Source organism: Mus musculus, chromosome 4 (genome assembly GCF_000001635.26).
Source record: "Mus musculus strain C57BL/6J chromosome 4, GRCm38.p6 C57BL/6J".
NCBI lineage: Eukaryota > Metazoa > Chordata > Mammalia > Rodentia > Muridae > Mus > Mus musculus.
This window is the reverse complement of record NC_000070.6, coordinates 9,196,397-9,216,006: the sequence shown is the minus strand read 5'-3', so window position 1 is coordinate 9,216,006 and position 19,610 is coordinate 9,196,397. Positions and strand designations below refer to the sequence as shown.

Sequence of the window (19,610 nt, the reverse complement as noted above, 5' to 3'; positions counted from 1 at the left end):
GGATTGCTAACCTGATACAGAGATTTCATAGCTTTGCCCTTTGCACTACATGAGGATACTGGCAAAAGCGGTCATTTATAAACCAGGAAACAACCCTTCACCGTCAACCACATCTGCGGGCATCTCTATTGAGGAATTTCTAGCCTCTAGAAATAAAATTCTGTTGTATGTAGCTACTCTGTCTGTAGCACTCAACTCAAACCAGTTGCAGCAATGCAAACCAGTTAGGACTCGGACTAAGCCAAAGACCTAATCCTCTCAACTCTAACACAAAGCTTGATCAGCTAGACAAGCAAGAGAGAAAGTATGGGGAAAACGCTATAGCTTAGATAATATACTGATGCTCATGTAAATAATAGAGAATTGCCTTATAAGTAATAAAAATATGCTTTGGTATTGAATAATTCTGTGTGCCAGAGACTTTTATCGGTGTTATCTCTGTTTCTTTCAGTGGCATTAGAATATCCTATTAATGACACTAAAAGGTATGATGTTAATATTGTTACATATTGTTACATTATTGATGTTCAGAGAGGTTAGTCACAGACTCAAGACCACACAGCCACACAGGGAAGATCTGGCTCTTAAATTCTGTGTGATCACTCAACATCAACAACAAAAACAAACAAACAAACAAAAACAAAAATGGGTAACAGGAGAGTGTGTTGGGGGCCAGCAAGTCATCCTGAAATTCTCGCCCATCCATTATCCTGAGTGAGGCAACCCAATCACAAAAGAACTCAAATGGTATGTACTCACTGATAAGTGGATATTAGCCCAGAAACTTAGAATACTCAAGATATAAGTTACAATTTGCAAAACACATGAAACTCAAGAAGAACGAAGACCAAAGTGTGGACACTTTGCCCCTTCTTAGAATTGGGAACAAAACACCCATGGAAGGAGTTACAGAGACAAAGTTTGGAGCTGAGACAAAAGGATGGACCATATAGAGACTACCATATCCAGGGATCCATCCCATAATCAGCTTCCAAACGCTGACACCATTGCATACACTAGCAAGATTTTGCTGAAAGGACCCTGATATAGCTGTCTCTTGTGAGACTATGCCGGGGCCTAGCAAACACAGAAGTGGATGCTCACAGTCAGCTATTTGATGGATCACAGGGGCCCCAATGGAGGAGCTAGAGATAGTACCCAAGGAGCTAAAGGGATCTGCAACCCTATAGGTGGAACAACATTATGAACTAACCAGTACCCCAGAGCTCTTGACTCTAGCTGCATATGTATCAAAAGATGGCCTAGTTGGCCATCACTGGAAAGAGAGGCCCACTGGACTTGCAAACTTTATATGCCCCAATACAGGGGAACACCAGGGCCAAAAAGTGGGAGTGGGTGGGGAGGGGAGTGGGGAGGGGGTATGGGGGACTTTTAGGATAGCATTGGAAATGTAAATGAGGAAAATACCTAATAAAAAATGAAAAAAAATTCTCGCCCATCACTGCTCCTCCTGTTGTTGCTGCTGCTGTTCTCTCCTTTCTCACCCATCATCTCTTGGTTGTCATGCCTGAGTCCTCAAAGATCCTCATCAACAGAGAGAGTCTCAGGTCCTAGAGAAACTGGTCTACAGTTTACTTTTCCGACTGTGGTCAAACACTGTGACTAAAAAGCAACTTAGAAAGGTAGCTGGGTAGTGGTGGTGCACACCTTTAGTCCCTGTATTCAGGAGGCAGTGCCAGATAGATCTCCTGAGTTTGAGGCCAGTCTGGTCTAAAGACAGTGTTTCAGGACAGCCACGGCTACACAGAGAAACCCTGTCTTGAAACTACTGCACCCCAACCCTAACCCCACTGCCATCCCCACCCGCACCTCCCCAAAAAAAGTTTTTTATCTTTGAATTCCAGATCATAGGTCATCACGGAGAAAAGTCAAGGCAGGAGCTGAGCAAGAGCCTGAAGGCAGGTGGGCTTACTATTCTGCAGAGCAGGAATTCAACAAGAACCACAAGGAAGATGCTCACCAGCAGACTCCTTGGCTCAGGCCCAGCTGCCTTTGGGATGGCACCACCATCAGTGGGATGGGCCATTCCAGGTCAAGCATCAACCAAGACAGTCCAGGACAACATGATCTGGAAAAGTCTTCAATTAATGTTGCCTCTTCCCAGATGGCTCTGTATTATATCAAGTAGGCAATAAAAACTGACCAGGACATAAGAGCTCCTGTTAGATAGCACAGTATCTTCCCATTTGGCATGAGCAGATAGGAGGACTCACATGAAGGCTGAGAGCTGCGCTCAGCACAGGCATGTATTCCTTAGCTTTTCCTATGTCTGAGGCTTTGCTTCAGGTACTGGAACCGCCCTTCCCCTATCATGACATAGGGAGTCATTGGGAATTCTGACTCAGGATTTTTGCATCTGTTGTTGTGGCTTGGACAAGGTACTCTCTGAATTCTAATTCTCTACGTAGAAAGTGGGACACACAGGGAACTAGATAGAGTTGTGGGCAGCAAATGAGAACACGAGGGAACTGTCTTGCATGAGGCAAGGGCTCAGTAAGAGCCAATGTTGTCCTTTTAAATATAAATCTCACAAAAAGAGAGACTCTTCATCCTTGGATATATTTGTCCTGACAGTGTTTGGCATAGAGCAGGCACTCAATATTTTTAATGAATTAATGAGTGAACGGATGAGACAAATCACTTAGCTGCAAGCTTTAACTTGTTCATTGAAATTCAGGAAACTCAGACATGAACAGACATTTCTCAAAAGAAGACATACAAGTGGCCAGCAGGTACATGGGGAAAAAATGATCCACATTGCTAATCACCAGGGAAACACAAATTAAAATCACAATGAGCCATCAATCCACACCTACCAGAAAAACTGTTATTAAAAGGTGATAAATATAAAGATGAGGCACTGGGAATGTCACTCTGAAGTAGAGCGCTTGCCTAGCATGCATGAGATCCTGGGTTCAATCTCCACTGTAAGACAAACAAAACTGCTGGTGAGGATGGGGGGAAGTCGGCCATATGGAAAGCAGTGGGATGCTTCTCCAAAAATAAAAAATGCAGTCCTCCCATGTGGGACCATGAGAGGTAACCTGGTCCCTGGTTGAGCTAAGGCTAGAAGCCCCAGAGACCCTGAAGGGATGGTAGGAGCTTTGTCTGCTCCCAGGCACCAGGCCCTGTCACTAGTCACAGCCCCAATAGATTTGTGGCCATCAGTCATGTAAGGGCAACACCCAAAGTCCCCCACATTTAGAATAAGAAAAGAGACATGACCACAGGTCACATATGCTTAAGACAGATCTCCATTCTAGTGAGATGCCTAGAGGCCTGGAGGGCTTGGCCAATAAGCTTTCCTTCCCAAATATCCCTCCTTGCAAAAGGTATTTATTTTCAGGCCTACCCTGATAAGTAGGGGTGGTTTTACACATCCACTTTCTGCCATGACAATAAACGCCTTAAAACTGTCTCTTTTCATCAGGATCTGCTGTGGGAAGCTGCTGTATAATCTCCCATAGAAAGCCTCTCTACACTTCCAGACACAACTGCCACTAAGCCCAAGCTGCTGTCAAGGCAAGGACTCTCACAGTGGGACCAACCATAGCTCTCTCCTTTCTCCTGGCAGCGGACTAGGTCCAGCCTGTGGGCCCCCATTCTGTTCTCAGCCTTCTATGGTTCCCAGTGGCACCCGGATATCTGAGAGCCTGAGAACCAGATGGCCCTGGCCTCATCTCAGGCCCGGGGACCCCCGAGACAGCTCTGACTGCCCAAACCACAGACTGTGCTTTCCCTCCCTGGAGCGGTGTCCTGGGGCTTCCCTGCTGCCCAACACCTCCGCCTCCCCAAGTAGCCATGTCCTTTGGCAGACCAGATGTGGGACCCACAACCCTACACTCCCATAGGCCTCTATCTAAAACTACCAAGTGATCCAGCGGTCTTGCCCCTGGACGTATCCAGGTATCTGACTCCCATGATTATTCACAATAGCTGAGACACAGAATCAAATGGGGTTCCCATGCGCTGATGAAGAGATATAGACAGTGTGGTCTAACTATACAGTGGGATATCATTCGGCCTTTCAAAAAGGAAGCTATCAGCTTTAACAACATAAGTAGATAGAAGAGTCATCAGACAAAGCAACCAAGCATTAAAAGGCAAACATCGAGTGGTCTCACCTTTATCCACTGTGTTTGAAAACTAACCGGTCTCATAGAAGCAGAAAGAAATGGAGTGTAGGGAGACTGGAGAGATGTCAGTCAAAAGATACCAAAGTTACATCAGATACCAGAAAGAAACTGTCTGGCACGATGCACAGCACAGGAACTTCAGTTGCATCATGGCCTTGCAAGTTGTTTAAGGGGAAGATCTGAAAACGTCTCAACGACAAGACAAGAACCTAAGTTTAGTCATTCCAGGGTACATCCATGAAAATAAGATACCATGGGCTACAATATACTATGATTTTGTTCATCGAGAGATTCAAAATTAAATACAAAGAAAGTTTATGTTACTAAAATAGTTACTAGGCAAATTCAATAAAGTAACGGCCTATGAAAAGCCCTCCAGGACTTTTGAAACATACTTTTTTGGAAACAACATGGATGCTAAAGTGAGGGTTTTAGCTTCTATATACCCTCCTCCTGACGTGTACTTCTCTGTTTTCTTCCCAAACAGGTGATCCCTCCTCTCCACAATGATCACGCTCTTTTGCTCCTTCCCACTGCATTATTCGATGCTGGCCCAGAGCCTTGGTATTCCCAGAATCTCAGTTTCAGGGCTGAAATTCTGTGCTCAGGAAAGTCCTCTTCACTCAGCTGGCACCTAGACACCTTTGAGCTAGGGAGGTGCAACTTTGGGTACCACTTACTCCAATCCAGAATGTCTCCACAGGTCATCCCTCTGAGACTGCAGTCTGCCATAGGCAAGCTCTGCTTTCTCCCACTGACTTTGGATATGATCAAAAGAGCAAAAAGGTAAACATAAGTACAAATGGTAAGTCTATAAAATGTAAATAATAAATTGCATAGATCATAATAGGAAATTATTCTTGTCCTCTCAAGGTTTCGTCTCTTAAGTGGGGTTGCTTCAACAGTGGAAATCAACCTTATAATGAGTCAAATATCGGCAAGTTCCCCTGAAACTGAGACTGTGTGGTCTCAATGTACAGGGTTTCAAAGGTTTTTGGGAAATGTAACTTTGCAGCTTCCCATAATCCGATCTTACACCGGTGTGTGAATCAGGACTGTAAGGCCCCTCACAGGAGACAGGACCAGTCAGTCTTTCTCCCCTACTCCTTGCAAGGCCAACTTATCCAAGTGAACTTTGCTCTTTAGGAGAACGAGCACTGTGTGGCACTGATTGTCAGACAGATTCCTGTTTCATGGGGCTGTGCCTTGATGCTCATGGATGATAAGGGCATGATTACATGGTAAAGACACACAAACATTGCTCACCTGTTGACAAGTTCCTTTCTTGCACAACTTTCCTCCCAACTATCATCAGAAACTATTGTCATTTAGAAACAGCTCATGAGAGGCAGATATGGAGCCGCCTTTGAGCAGCTCAGTTTAACACCGATGCCCAAGAAGGAAAGGCACATTAGTGGAACATGGTAGGCAAACACCTGCGATTCTAAAACCCTGGATTTGGATCCTCAGAAAGCAGTTCTTGTTCATTCACTCTGCTCACCCCTTCACTTGTGGATGCTTAACCTTATCATCTCAGATCTTAGCCACAAGGATGCTGGGTTTTACCCAGCACCAACCCAACTATTGCAAAGAAAAGCCACTTACCCTCTCCCATGCGCACTCTCAGATTTCATCATCTTTCTGCCCCACCCTCAATATTAAAGTAAAAATCAGTGCTAGAGGGTAGCTATCATCATCATCTTAAAGAGAAATTAACTTTGATTTATTATTTACTCATTTTTAAAATATGGAATGCTTCATGGATTTCATGCCATCCTTGTGCAGGGATCATGCTCATCTTTCCTGTATTGTTTTAATTTTAATATAAGTGCTGCTGGAGACAGCACCCTATTTTGATTTTTTTAAGTCAGCATGAAGAGGAGGAGGAGGAGGAAAGAAGAAGAAGAAGGAGAAGGAGAAGGAGAAGGAGAAGAAGGAGAAGAAGGAGGAGGAAGAGGAGGAGGAAGAAGAAGAGGAGGAGGAGGAAAGAAGAAGAAGAAGAAGGAGAAGGAGAAGAAGAAGGAGGAAGAGGAGGAGGAAGAAGAAGAGGAGGAGGAGGAGGAAGAAGAGGAGGAGGAGGACTCCTCTGGGATTACTGTTCATTTTATGTTACTTAAGACATCAAGAGGTTCAAACTCAGCTGTGTACAAAATTAAATAATTTCTATGTGAAACATGCCATCCTATTTTGATGCCAAGTTTCAAGTGAACACAGCATGTCAATCAAAAGTTTGAAAAGTTAATTATCCTCTTTTATAAAAGACAAAGTCTCACTCTGTTGTTCAAGTCAGTCTTGATCACCTGGGTTCAAGTGACCAGACTTCTTCAACCTCTCCAGTAGCTACATGTGATACAGGCACACATCACTGTACCTGGTGGCTTGTTGTAATTCTTTTCTAATCAAATGTCTTATTTTTAAGCTAAGAATGTATTCACCGTTCAAAAATACATTTTCTAATAATACCTTTGAACAATAAACGGTGGGAAGAGTTTCTTTTTGAAGGTAACTTACTTTTCACTAATTGACTCTCCTATCTTGAAAGACTCAATGAGTTTCAAAAAGTAATTATATCGATATGACCAACATCTGCCTCTTTATTTCTGACACATATTAATTTTACCCAAATGAACATCTCTACTCCATTTGAATGCTCTGAAGGCAAAATGAACCTAGTGATTATATTCACCACAATTAAAGTTAGTGACTATTGCCCTTGTATCTATAACTAAAATTCAGACTTTGAATTTTTCATTTTCTTCTTGAAAGCCTGCATGAAATAAATGCTTTCAGAACTAGGGAAAGGCGACCTTGTGGGACTCAGTGGCTCCACTCAGCTTCCTGATGGAACTGTAAAAGACTAAAGATTTATATAATCTGAAAAGAAGCCAGTGTATCCCACAGCATAATTAGAAGTAGTGGACATTGCTTTTTCTTTATGCTACATTGAGCAATTCCTAGCCAGGAGGACACTCCATCACAGGAGCAAATGGAAACTTGGAATTAACACAGCGTGTGAGGTGCCTGTGGGCTCAGCTGAAGCCCCAGTTCCCTTTAAGTCTAACTAATTATTTTGTCCTACAATGTGGACAATGCCCAGCTAAGTGGCTCAGATCACTGGAGGCTGTACACAAAGCCTGGAGTACATGACTGTTGTCAGAATGCATTTTCCTCTTACTGTTCAAACGCTGTATTCTGTAAGGGGGAAAAAAGAACCCTAAGAATTTTTGCTTCTGGTTCAAGTCTCGTGGTCTTATTCCATTCCTATAAAACTGGAAAGATAACTGATGAGAACTTAGAACAATCCTTTGGAATAAAAACTGGCTTGTCGCATCCGCTCTCGACCAGCAAGAACGACACGACCACCAGTCCTTCTAACAGCAGTTTATTCAGCAAACTTCTGTCTTCATCTCTCTCGCTTCAACTTTTTCTCTCTCAACTTTATCTCTCTCTCTAACCCGGGCCTCTCACTCTTATATACTCTCAGCCCTCATCCACTCACAGCAGGCCACGTCACCTCACCAGGCACACAGCTTCAGCTAATCAGGGCAGCAGGGGCATGTCTCCACCAAAATGGATTCACCAGTATCCTGGTGCACCTGTGCAGCTCTCACGATGGTTGTGGCTTATTTTCAGGTGTATGAGGAAGTCAGGTGCAACTCATAAGACTTAGCTGCAGTCCCTAGCACCTTCTTGGGACTGCTGCCACACCCGCTCCTCACACTGGCTCACCAAGATCTTAGAATTCTGAGGAAAAAATCTCATTATCCAATCTGAATCTATCCAGAGCATTGAAAGACAGCCAGGGACTTCCCTTGACAGGAATGTAAGATTGTTGATGGGCATGGCAAGTCATACTTAGAATCCTGAAACTTGGGAGACTGAGACTGAAGTGTGTGGCCAGCTTGGACTACATAGAGAGATCCTGTCTTGGAGAGAGAGAGAGAGAGAGAGAGAGAGAGAGAGAGAGAGAGAGAGAGAGAGAGAGAGAGAGAGAGAGAGAGAGAGAGAGAGAGAGAGAGAGAGAGAGAGAGAGAGAGAGAGAGAGAGAGAGAGAGACATACACACCAAGAGAGAAAATAAAAATGGTCCTTTAAAAAGAAACCATTTCCTAGGATCTGGTAAGTATAAACAGAGGAAGAGCACTATTAGTCATAACAATCAGGAGGGGCTACAGAGATGGCTCAGTGGTTAAGAGTGGTTGCTCTTCTTCTAGAGAACCAAAATTCAGTTCTTAATACATGTATGAGGCAGTTCATAACTACCTCTTATTACAGCTCCAGGGAAACCCAGTGTCTCTGGCTTCCTTGACACACACACTACCAACACATACACACACTTACATATGTACCTAAAAGTAAAATAAATCTTTAAGACTATACCATGCATAAAAGACAATGAAGCTTTATGCTCATATTTTTATTTCCATATTCAAAACTATAAAATTACTTTGGTGGAATACAAATATGCATGCATTCAGTCTGACCTGACTGAAGCCACCTGAGTCAAAATCCCAGTTGTGCACCTGACTACCCGGTTTTCTTCTCATAATTTTTCAGTGTGCAAAGGACAAACAAACCAGGAGAGTGGTACACAGGGCTTCACGCCAGACCCAGTGCCATCAGCCTTGGAGGAGAGTGGTACACAGGGCTTTACACCAGACCTAGGGCCATCAGCCTTGGAGGAGAGTGGTACACAGGGCTTCACGCCAGACCCAGTGCCATCAGCCTTGGAGGAGAGTGGTACACAGGGCTTTACACCAGACCTAGGGCCATCAGCCTTGGAGGAGAGTGGTACACAGGGCTTTACACCAGACCCAGTGCCATCAGCCTTGGAGGAGAGTGGTACACAGGGCTTCACGCCAGACCTAGGGCCATCAGCCTTGGAGGAGAGTGGTACACAGGGCTTCACGCCAGACCTAGGGCCATCAGCCTTGGAGGAGAGTGGTACACAGGGCTTCACGCCAGACCTAGGGCCATCAGCCTTGGAGGAGAGTGGTACACAGGGCTTCACGCCAGACCTAGGGCCATCAGCCTTGGAGGAGAGTGGTACACAGGGCTTCACGCCAGACCTAGGGCCATCAGCCTTGGAGGAGAGTGGTACACAGGGCTTCACGCCAGACCTAGGGCCATCAGCCTTGGAGGAGAGTGGTACACAGGGCTTCACGCCAGACCTAGGGCCATCAGCCTCGGGTGCATACCTAGAGCATAATTAGAAGTAGTGGACATTGACTGACCTGACATCTTTGACTTTAGTTTGAGTTAAACTATGAATACTCAGCTTAGATGGGGCCACTTTTGTCCTGACCTCTATATGAATTTTGTCCTCTGACCAAATCTCAGGATCCATGGCCTTGCAGAAAGATGTAAAGAAAGATGTAAAGACAATTCCCTGCAGTGACAGCTGGATTATTCCAATGCATGGGTACATTCTAGTGCCATTTTCTACCTGCCTGTTCATCTCTCTCACCTGTAACAATTTTGAGAAACTTGGACCTAGTCACCTGACCACGTTTTTTGTTTTGTTTTGTTTTTTTAATTGATGGCTGTCTTGTTAAGGTTTCTATTGCTTCAATAAAACATCAGGACCAAAAGCAAGTTGTGGAGAAAGGGGTTTGTTTGGTTTAGACTTCTCATCATTGAAGAAGTCAGGATAGGATTTCAAACAGGGCAGGAACCTAGAGGCAGGAGCTGATGCAGAGGTCATGGAGGGGTGCTGCTTACTGGCTTGCTCCTCTTGGCTTGCTCAGTCTGCTTTCTTATAGAGACCAGGACCACCAGCCCAGGAACAGCACCACCCACCATGCTCTGTAGGGCATTTTTAAATTTCTGACTTGCCTACAACCTAATCCCATGTAAGCATTTTATCAGGTAAAGTTCCCTCCTCTCAGATGACGTTAGCTTATGTCAAGTTGGCATAAAATTATCTAGCACAATGACCAAACCCATGGCTAACAAACCTATAAAGTATGTCAGGACTCACACAGTAGAAGAAGAGAACTGATTTTCCCAGTATGCACACACACACACATAGAGTAAATGTAACGAATTTTTTTAAGTGATACGCTTTAGATGAGACAATTTGGGAGAAGCAGGCATTTCCATAATAGATAAATGAGAAAAATTAAAAGTTCCTACTAAAATCTGTGCTTTTTGTCATTAATTGTGTCTGTGTGTGTATATACTCATGTGTTCACTATGCAATGAAGAAATAAAATTTGAATGAGAAATTTGTTCAAGCTTCAGAGATCCATGCCAGAGCTGAGCTGAGACAGGAGCTGAAACTCTGATAAACTGTCCCCTACTGAACAAGGATCAAAACCAGATCATAGAAAAGACAGGACCTGTGAGTTTAGATCTTGGATTGTCTACATGTCTTCACCTACCTTGGGTCAAATATCATTCCTAAACCAAGACCTACAACCTTCTGCTTTGAAGGTGGGGAAAAAATCTGAGTCTTATATATCTTCATACTGAAAAAAGAACTTATCTTCTCCATTAACACACACTGGAGTTGCAGCATTGAGTTGAACCAGAGCCAAGCTTCCCAGGCCTTACCTCCATCTCTCTGGGGAAATTAAAAGATTCAGTGTGCTACCCAAGTCCCCGCAGGTATACTGGAGATTGGGGTGCAGGCAGAGCAGAGGAAATTCAAACAGGCCTCTTAGAGCAAACTGTGGCTTCCAGAACATGGTTTTGATCAATAAGCTTTGGGGATCTTCTCTCTTTCCTCTCAGCCTTTATTCGCATTCCACCCACCATCTGCCATGTGACAATGAGGTCTCAATAAAGCTTAGGGAACCTGTGCTAATGTTGAATCTGTGATAGAAGCCTGTATACAAGCCAGCTCTCTAGTAAGATGACTCAATATCCAGAATGATTGGGTAGACAAAGCTGTCTAACCTCAGTATAGGCTGGATGAGGACAAAATAAAGTCAGGGTACAGTGAGTGTCCCCTCACACTCTACCGCATTGGTCTGATCTGGTCTTTATAACTGTTTCCCACTGAGATCCTGTATTCTCAGGTCAGGAAGGACTCAGGAAGTGGAGGGAATGATGAGGAAATGACTCAGGTGAAATAGACAGAAACAATCCTCTAGCATGGTGTGTGTGTGTGTGTGTGTGTGTGTGTGTGTGTGTGTGTGTGTTAAACAAAGGTAAAAAGAACAAGAGACCAGTAGTTTGAGAGATGGCCATGAGGTGATGGTGTAACTATACTTTAGTTAAAATTGAAATAAGCCATATTATAAAGAAGGTGCAGATGTGGAAAATAAAAATATTCCCCAGTCACCAAATGGTAGCACCAAATGGCACCTTAGAATACCGTCAGATGTTTTCCTTTGCTATGACAGTGACTACAGTCATCTCTTTGTGGCTAAAAGCTTACTTGTCAAGTGTGCTATGGGAATGTTATTCCTTATAAGTAATTGTGAGGATCCAATAGAATATGAGAATCTCAGGGTGGGAACTGGGGGGTGGGTAGTGCCATAAAGCACTAGTTGTGGAAAGACCAGGAGCCCCTCATGTAAGGGTTTACATAACCTAAGGCAAGTATTGGTCAATAGGGCCACACCAGGGACAGATAGGGCCAAGAGGAATTGTTACTGAGTAGAAAAACGTAATAGCCCCTTTCAGCTTTGCTTACTCGGTTCTTACATACAGATGATATTTGAAGTCACGTAGCTAAGAAATCTGTTATTGGCTTCCCTGACCTCAGAACCCCTGATAAGTGGGTTACAGAGCAATTGCCTAAGTTTCCTTACAGAACTTGAAGTCACTTTTGCTAAAAACAACTGACTCTTTCTCACAGTCCATAAGAGTTACTACTGAGTATAAAAGGCTGGCTTCATGTTTTGCTGTCTGAACCTGTGAGTCCGATACTCCTCTCTTCTGCCTGCAGACAGGTTGCTCATTTGAGAAATGTTTTGTCCAAAGTATAAGACAGAGTTAATTTGGCCTGTTTCCTTTTGAACCGCATACACTTTTCTTTGAGTAAGTGAGTGTGGGGTTGGGGGCAGGGGTAGTATGAGGCTGTGCTCACTTGTGCCTCTGCATGTGGAGACCAGAACTGCCTTCCTTTACACGTTGGTACCTTATACTTGCCATGCTTTCTCAGGAGCTCAGGCACCTAGATCAGCCTGTCCAGAAAGCCAAAACCAAACCATGAGGCCAGAATATTTATGAAAGATGATTACACCAGCACCAGGATAGAACCCAGTTCCTGAGTCACTGCTGTAGTCCTGTGTTGTGTAAGAAAGCTGCCTCCAGATTCCTGCCTTGAGTCCTTTCCTTGACTTCCTTCCATGGACTGTGACCTGGGATATCTAAGCCAAATAAACTCATTTTCTCCTTAAGTTGTATGTGGTCATGGTATTTATCATGTCGATAGACACTGGCTTATGACCATCACCACCTGTTAGCCCGCACACCTGGAGCTTAGAATGTACCAGAAGCAGGAAAACATCTCTGGAAACGATGCCTGTGCCCATCAGACAATTACCAAACTGTAGTCACCCTAGGGGGAAAAAAAATCAATAAAAGCCTGTTGCTTCCTCCGTTGATATGTGTAATCTGGTCACCTATGGGCAGTGCTTTGGCTGGAGACAGACAGCTGGCTCAGGCTGAAGTTGTATTAAAGGACATTTGCCTGTCTTGTTCACAGTATGTGACTCAGTCTCCTTTCTGACTCATAAGACCCTGACAATAGGACTCTGAGTTTCTATTGAAGGTCAGTTTCCAGGGAAGAAACAGCATTTGCATTCCTCTACCTGTAGGCACCTCCATGGGATTGAATTTCTTTCCAGGGCCAGCCTAGCAAATGGCATCCTTGCCAATGTGTGTGGGAGCATAAACAGCTGATGGACAGGAGTGCTTTTCTAACAGCGCCTCCCTCCACAGAGCCTTGCAACCTGTAAGTTTTGGAATGTGTAAACAAAATGGGAGATATACATGATTTCAATCCAAGTGCTATAAAGGGTGAATTTGGCACAATTGGAACATAAAGGGGGTGGGGTGCTAAATATGATGTTTCAAATCTTTTCCAGCCTGGAAGATCCTATATAGATAAATGAAAATTCAAATACAAACGATTTTTCTCCATAGTCTTAATTGGAGAAAAAAAATCTAAAATGTCAGTGACTCAGCGTTACCTTTGCTCACTGAAAATCAAGCTTCATCATGAGGCCATCATAGTAAAGGGGTTTAACCCACAAGCTGCCAAGCTCAGGTACACAGATTAACTCTTGCACTCACCATGTCTACTGTTAGTGTTCACTCCCACTGACTGGACCACAGGGTCTTGTTGAAGCAATTCAATGCTGCTGCTTTTATACTGTCAATTTAAAGGGACTGCTGCCATTTTAACACATCCTTTTAAAAAGAAGTCTACGGTGTGTTTAATGATGTTCTTTGATTATGTAATACTCTCATCCTACATCTTAGCTTCTCCCCTCCCTCTGTCCTACCTTTGTCCACATAAGTGTAAGGAGCTGGAAACAGACCAGGACTAGCTGTTGTGCCTATTTCCTAGGAAGAAACATTTCTTAAAAACAAAAAAAGAAAAGAAAAGAAAAAGGAAGCCTGGGCACTTCATGTTACACAATTAGAGTAAGTATAAAAATATTTTAAGTGAAAAAAATAATGCCCTTTTATGTTCAGAAACTCAATTTTACCACCACTCTCAAATATGAGAAGGATTTAAAGGTGGCACCATCCTAAATATATTAAAGATGGGTGCATTAATCAGAATTCCAGCTAACTAATTCACAGCAGGTCAGGCAAGTGTACCGAGGTTTCAGGAAGCCATCTTTCCACATGATGACAGTGCTGCGGGAAAGTCAGACTCCAATCAGAAGGTCCCCCTGGAGTTTGAAAGCGCGGGCGAGGGGAGTGGTAGGGGCTTTAGTTTGCTAGGACGATTACTCACTCTTCTCATCACTGTGGCTAAAGACTTGGCCAGAAGCTTCTTAAAGGAGAAGTTTCTTTCAGTTCACAGTTTGAAGACGCAGGCCTCCGTGGCAGAAGGCATAGTAATGAAAAATGGCTGGCGGTTTTGTTGCAGGTATATAAGGTTGCATGTTCACATCTTGGTGGATCAGAAAGTACCCTACCCGATACGCCCTACATCACCAAAGTAGATGCAGGCACTCCACTGGCTTTTCCTTTTTCCCTTTTATTCAGCTCTGGACCTTAGTTCATGGGGTAGAGCTACCCATGTTCCAGGCAGTGTTCCTGAACTGAACCTCTCTGAAAAGCTCTCACAAAGCCACCCAGAGGAGTGTCTCCTAGGTGGCTCTAAGCCCAGTCAACTTGACAATGAACGTTAACTGTCTCAGGCTGTCATGATAAAGAAGTGTAGACTAGTAGGCTTAAACAGAAGAACTCATTCTCTCATGGTGCCGAAGGTGAAAGTGTTAACAGTTTGCTTTTCTGAGTCTCCTTCCCTGACTTATGGCTGGCCATCTCTTCTGTGTGTTCACATGCTCCGCCCTCTATACACAATTCTGTCCTAATATCTTCTTATAAGGACAAACATCACATTGGAGAAGAACCCATCCCAATGACCTCATTTCGTCTTAAATGTCCCTTTAAAGCATTTTTCTATAATGCAACTACATTGTGAGATATTTGGGCTAGGACTTAAACATGGGAATTTTGGACGGACACAAATACCTTTGGGGATTGCTCCACCAAGTATAGCATCAACTCATGTGACCATGCCCAAGTTGATTGGGTTTAGAGTTGCCCCAACTTTAGGGCAATAGTTCACTGCAGCAGCTCACAGAACTCAGCACTTAACTCATGGGTCTATTATGATGGTTAACAATTTAAACAGTACTTAGGTATGCTAAGCATGGGAGCTTCCATTAAGAATGAATACTCCTACCTCATAGTGCAGGAATGAATTCACATAAATTCACTGGAAGCTCTCTGAAAAGATACTAGAAACCATATAATAGGAAGATAGAAGGGAAAAGACTAAAAAATTGGGCTTGTAGGGACCTGTGATGTCACCAACACTGTTCTCAGAGTTGCTAACACTCACCTATTTGGAGCAGTGGTTTCTAAGCGTTCCCTCCCCCTCCCCCTCCCCCAGTATGGCACATGTGTTCCGATAGCATTTACAGCCAGTTAATGTTCACATTAAAACTCTACGAAATGCCCTAGTAACTAAGACAGAAAATACATTTCGGCTTGGCAATTCCCTTAAGCTGGTATTTTCAGCCACCACAGCCCCCTGCCAGGAAAGGGTATGAATGTAACAGCATGCTGATTTATCTCCTATTTTGTCAGAGCGGTTTCTTCAAAATTAATGATCTAGATATCTTGTTTTCGAAATACGTGAAAAATAGAGTCTTTAAGGAATTCTGCCATATGCCTGAAACTAAATCAGCATGTGTGCCTGGAAGAAATCTATCATTCCATGAAACCAATAAATATTCCTTCTCAGTAAGTGTACAGGAGATGGAGAACAAAGAGGAATTACCTCATCTATCAGGAGGCAATAAAATATTTCAGGTATTTCTACTCTCAGGCTTTGCATTGTTAGTTTCATTGCTAAGACTGAGACTCTGCTCCGTGATGAAGGTGAAGGGATGGATTGGACTTCAGGTAGGAGCCCTACCTGTGGCTGCCCAGCCCTGCCTTCTCTGCTCTCACCTACTTGCAGCATCCAGGGAGGTTTGCCCTACCCGCACTGCTAGCAAGTTCCTTAAGCCCTCAGTGCAGAGTAATTTCAAGGACCCCCAGTGGCTGAAAGATTCTATTTTAAAGGCAGATAGACAAGCTCTCTGACAAGACACTAGGGAGAATGCTTCTCCTCCAGCACCTGTCTTCCCTGGGGACGCACAGAAGGAAAGCAGGGACTCATGGCAGAAAATGTTACAAGAAACATTTGCTTCATTTGTTCCACATGACTGAACAGTGCAGTGCATCAAGTTACCATGTTACAAATCAACTACTTCATCACCATGCCTTCCTTGGAAGACCCCAATATACACAGGTGGGATCCATAGGAGATGGCCTGGGGTCACACACCTGGCCAATGGTAGAACCAGGCTCTAGGACATATTTATCAGTGACTTTCAGATCTAAACATGCATCAGTAGCACTGAAGGGATTTTAGGATCCCAGTTGCCTGGCTTGGTCTCTGCACACTGGAGACTTTGTAACCTGTAGTGTTTTGGTTTTTGTTTTGTTTTGTTCTGTTTTGTTTTGTTTTTAAAGATATTTTCTTTATATACATTTCAAATGCTATCCTGAAAGTTACCTATACCCTCCCCCCGCCCTGCTCCCCTACCCACCCACTCCCACTTCTTGGCCCTGCCATTCCCCTGTACTGAGGCATATAAAGTTTGAAACACCAAGGAGCCTCTCTTCCCAATGATGGCCGACTAGGCCATCTTCTGCATATGCATCTAGAGACATGCGCTCTGGGGTGCTGGATAGTTCATATTATTGTTCCACCTATAGGGTTGCAGACTCCTTCAGCTCCTTGGGTGCTTTCTCTAGCTTCTCCATTGGGGGCCCTGTGTTCCATCTTATAGATGACTATGAGCATCCACTTCTGTATTTTCGAGGCACTGGCATAGCCTCATATGAGACAGCTATACCAGAGTCCCTTCAGCAAAATCTTTCTTGGCATATGCAATAGTGTCTGGGTTTGGTGGCTGATTATGGGATGGATCCCCGGGTTGGGTAGTCTCTGGATAGTCTATCCTTTCGTCTCAGCTCCAGACTTTGTCTCTGTAACTCCTTTCATGGATATTTTGTTCCCTATTCTAAGGAGGAATGAAGTATCCATCTGTTGGTCTTCCCTCTTCTTGATTTTCTTGTGTTTTGCAAATTGTATCTTGGGTGTTCTATGTTTCTGGGCTAATATACACTTATCAGTGAGTGTATATCTAATGACTTCTTTTGTGATTGGATTACCTCACTAAGGATGAGGTACATCCATTTGTCCAAGAATTTCATAAATTCATTGTTTTTAACAAATGGTGTTGGCAAAACTGGCAGTTATCATGTAGAAGAATGTGAATTGATCCACTCTTATCTCCTTGTACAAAGCTCAAGTCTAAGTGGATCAAAGACCTCCCCATAAAACCAGAGATACTGAAATTAATAGAGGAGAAAGTGGGGAAAAGCCTCAAAGATACGGGCACAGGGGAAAAATTCCTAAACAGAACAGCAATGGCTTTTGCTGTAAGATCAAGACTTGACAAATGGAACCTCATAAAATTGCAAAGCTTCTGTAAGGCAAAAGACACTGTCAATAAGACAAAAAGGCCACCAACAGATTGGGAAAGGATTTTTACCAATCCTAAATCTGATAGGGGACTAATATCCAATATGTACAAAGAGCTCAAGAAGCTGGACTCCAGAAATTCAAATAACCCCATTAAAAATGGGGTACAGAGCTAAACAAAGAATTCTCAACTGAGGAATACCAAATGGCTGAGAAGCACCTGAAAAAATGTTCAACATCCTTAATCATCAGGGAGATGCAAATCAAAACAACCTTGAGATTCCACCTCACACCAGTCAGAATGGCTAAGATCAAAAATTCAGGTGACAACAGATGCTGGTGAGGATGTGGAGAAAGAGGAACACTCCTCCATTGTTGGTGGGATTGCAAGCTTGTACAACCACTCTGGAAATCAGTCTGGCAGTTCCTCAGAAAATTGGACATAGCACTACCAGATGATCTTGCAATACCTCTCCTGGTCATATATCCAGAAGATATCCCAACCGGTAAGAAGGACACGTGCTCCAATATGTTCATAGCAGCCTTATTTATAATAGCCAGAAGCTGGAAAGTACCCAGATGTCCCTAGATAGAGGAATGGATACAGAAAATATGGTACATTTACACAATGGAGTACTACTCGGCTATTAAAAGCAACCTGTAGTTTTTAACCATGCCCCCTGAAACCTGTAATGTACTTCTCTCTTAGTCAGTGTTCTTTTGTTCTGAAGAAACCATGACATCTCTTATAAAGCAAAGCATTTAATAGGGGCTGACTTATTGTTCAGGGGTTTTGTTCATTATAGTCATGGTGGCACACAGACTAATGTGGTGCTATAGAGTACCCAAGAGATCTGTCATGATCTATGGGCAACACTTGGCCTGGCTTGAGCACTTGAAACCTCAAAGCCAATCTTCCTACTAGTACCACTCCCTATGAGCCTATAGTGGCCATTTTCATTCAAACCACCACAGTGTCCAACCCAAGTAAGCCAGCTCTCACACCAGCCTATGGGAAACAGAGCTCCGCCCCCACTCCCACCCCACTGCTGGGGAAATCAGCATCCCTGGGCACAGAACTGAGATAGGACAGGGCTTTGAGGTTTCACAGCCACCAGAAGAAAGTGTCTGATGTCTTCAATAAAGATGTTTAATGGCCAAGCTGACTGTGGCAGGTCAATTCATGGAATATAATTCAGCCACAGAAAACCACAAGACTCTGTTCACAAACATGGCAGAGCGAAGGAAAGGCATAGAAAGTGCCGTGGACCAGGATTCAAGGATGGTGGGCACACGTGTCACTCTCCTTTAAAAAGAAATTCCCTCTCAGAGAAAGTTTACTCTTTGAGAATTGAGTTATCAACCGTGTTCATGTTGGCTGCTGTTGTTTAGCAGACAGAACGTAGATCTATAGCGATGTTAAGCTGAGACAACCCCATACTCAGAAGCGGATGCATCCTTCTGCATGGGTCGAGGCCAATAAGGTCAAGGCCATTGGTCTCAGAAAGCATTTATCATCTGTCTCAATCAATATTTTTCTAACACTAACAGAAGCCTCACCACTAAAGATAGCCTAATACAAGAGCAGAGTCAGCACAAGGAATATAGGATTTCCAAGAGCTGAAATCTCCTTAACCCTACAAATCTGTCCATGTACTGTGTGTGACTGGATTAATCCGTTGTCTCCTCCCAACCCCACACATCCCACAGTGCACCCTACTCCATAATTCACTTTAACTCACACCTACAGTCCAACTCAGAAACACCTTCCACTCTGAAGCCTTCAGAGTCACATTTTCCTCTTCTTTACTTGCACAGCAATTTGTTGATGGCAATATTTGGACGCCAAGTCATTTGTATCTGTGCTATTAGACAGCAGGCTCCCTGGGGCTCAAGATGCCTCGTGAGCTCTTTCATTCATCAAAGCATTCCCCACTGTGCAGAACAGGCAGAGAACAGAGAACAGAGACCCCCACAAATAAAGCACAGTGCAGCCTGGCTCCATCATAGGGAGTAAAGTGTTCAATAGCCAAAGACACTTAACAGCAGGGTTAGGGAGCTGTCCAGGGCCCCAAGGAAGAGTGCATGAAAGCCAAATCGAGCTTGGAAAGCTAGGTTTTTCTCTGTGGATGCGACAGTTATTTGTACCCTGAATGCTGAGTGATACATTTATGAATAGAAAATGGAGATTCTCAAGCACTCCAGGCAGAAAAA

General features: G+C 43.7%; 1 protein-coding gene and 1 non-coding gene across 2 annotated transcripts in view; both read right to left on the bottom strand.

Moving 5' to 3' along the window:
- The window catches only part of Clvs1 (clavesin 1), a 306,947-nt gene that overhangs the window by 235,685 nt on the left and 51,652 nt on the right, over positions 1-19,610 (bottom strand). The window lies entirely within an intron of this gene.
- Positions 5,899-6,004, bottom strand: Gm23423. The gene has a single exon (XR_003955438.1). It is a non-coding gene; the product is annotated as a U6 spliceosomal RNA (small nuclear RNA).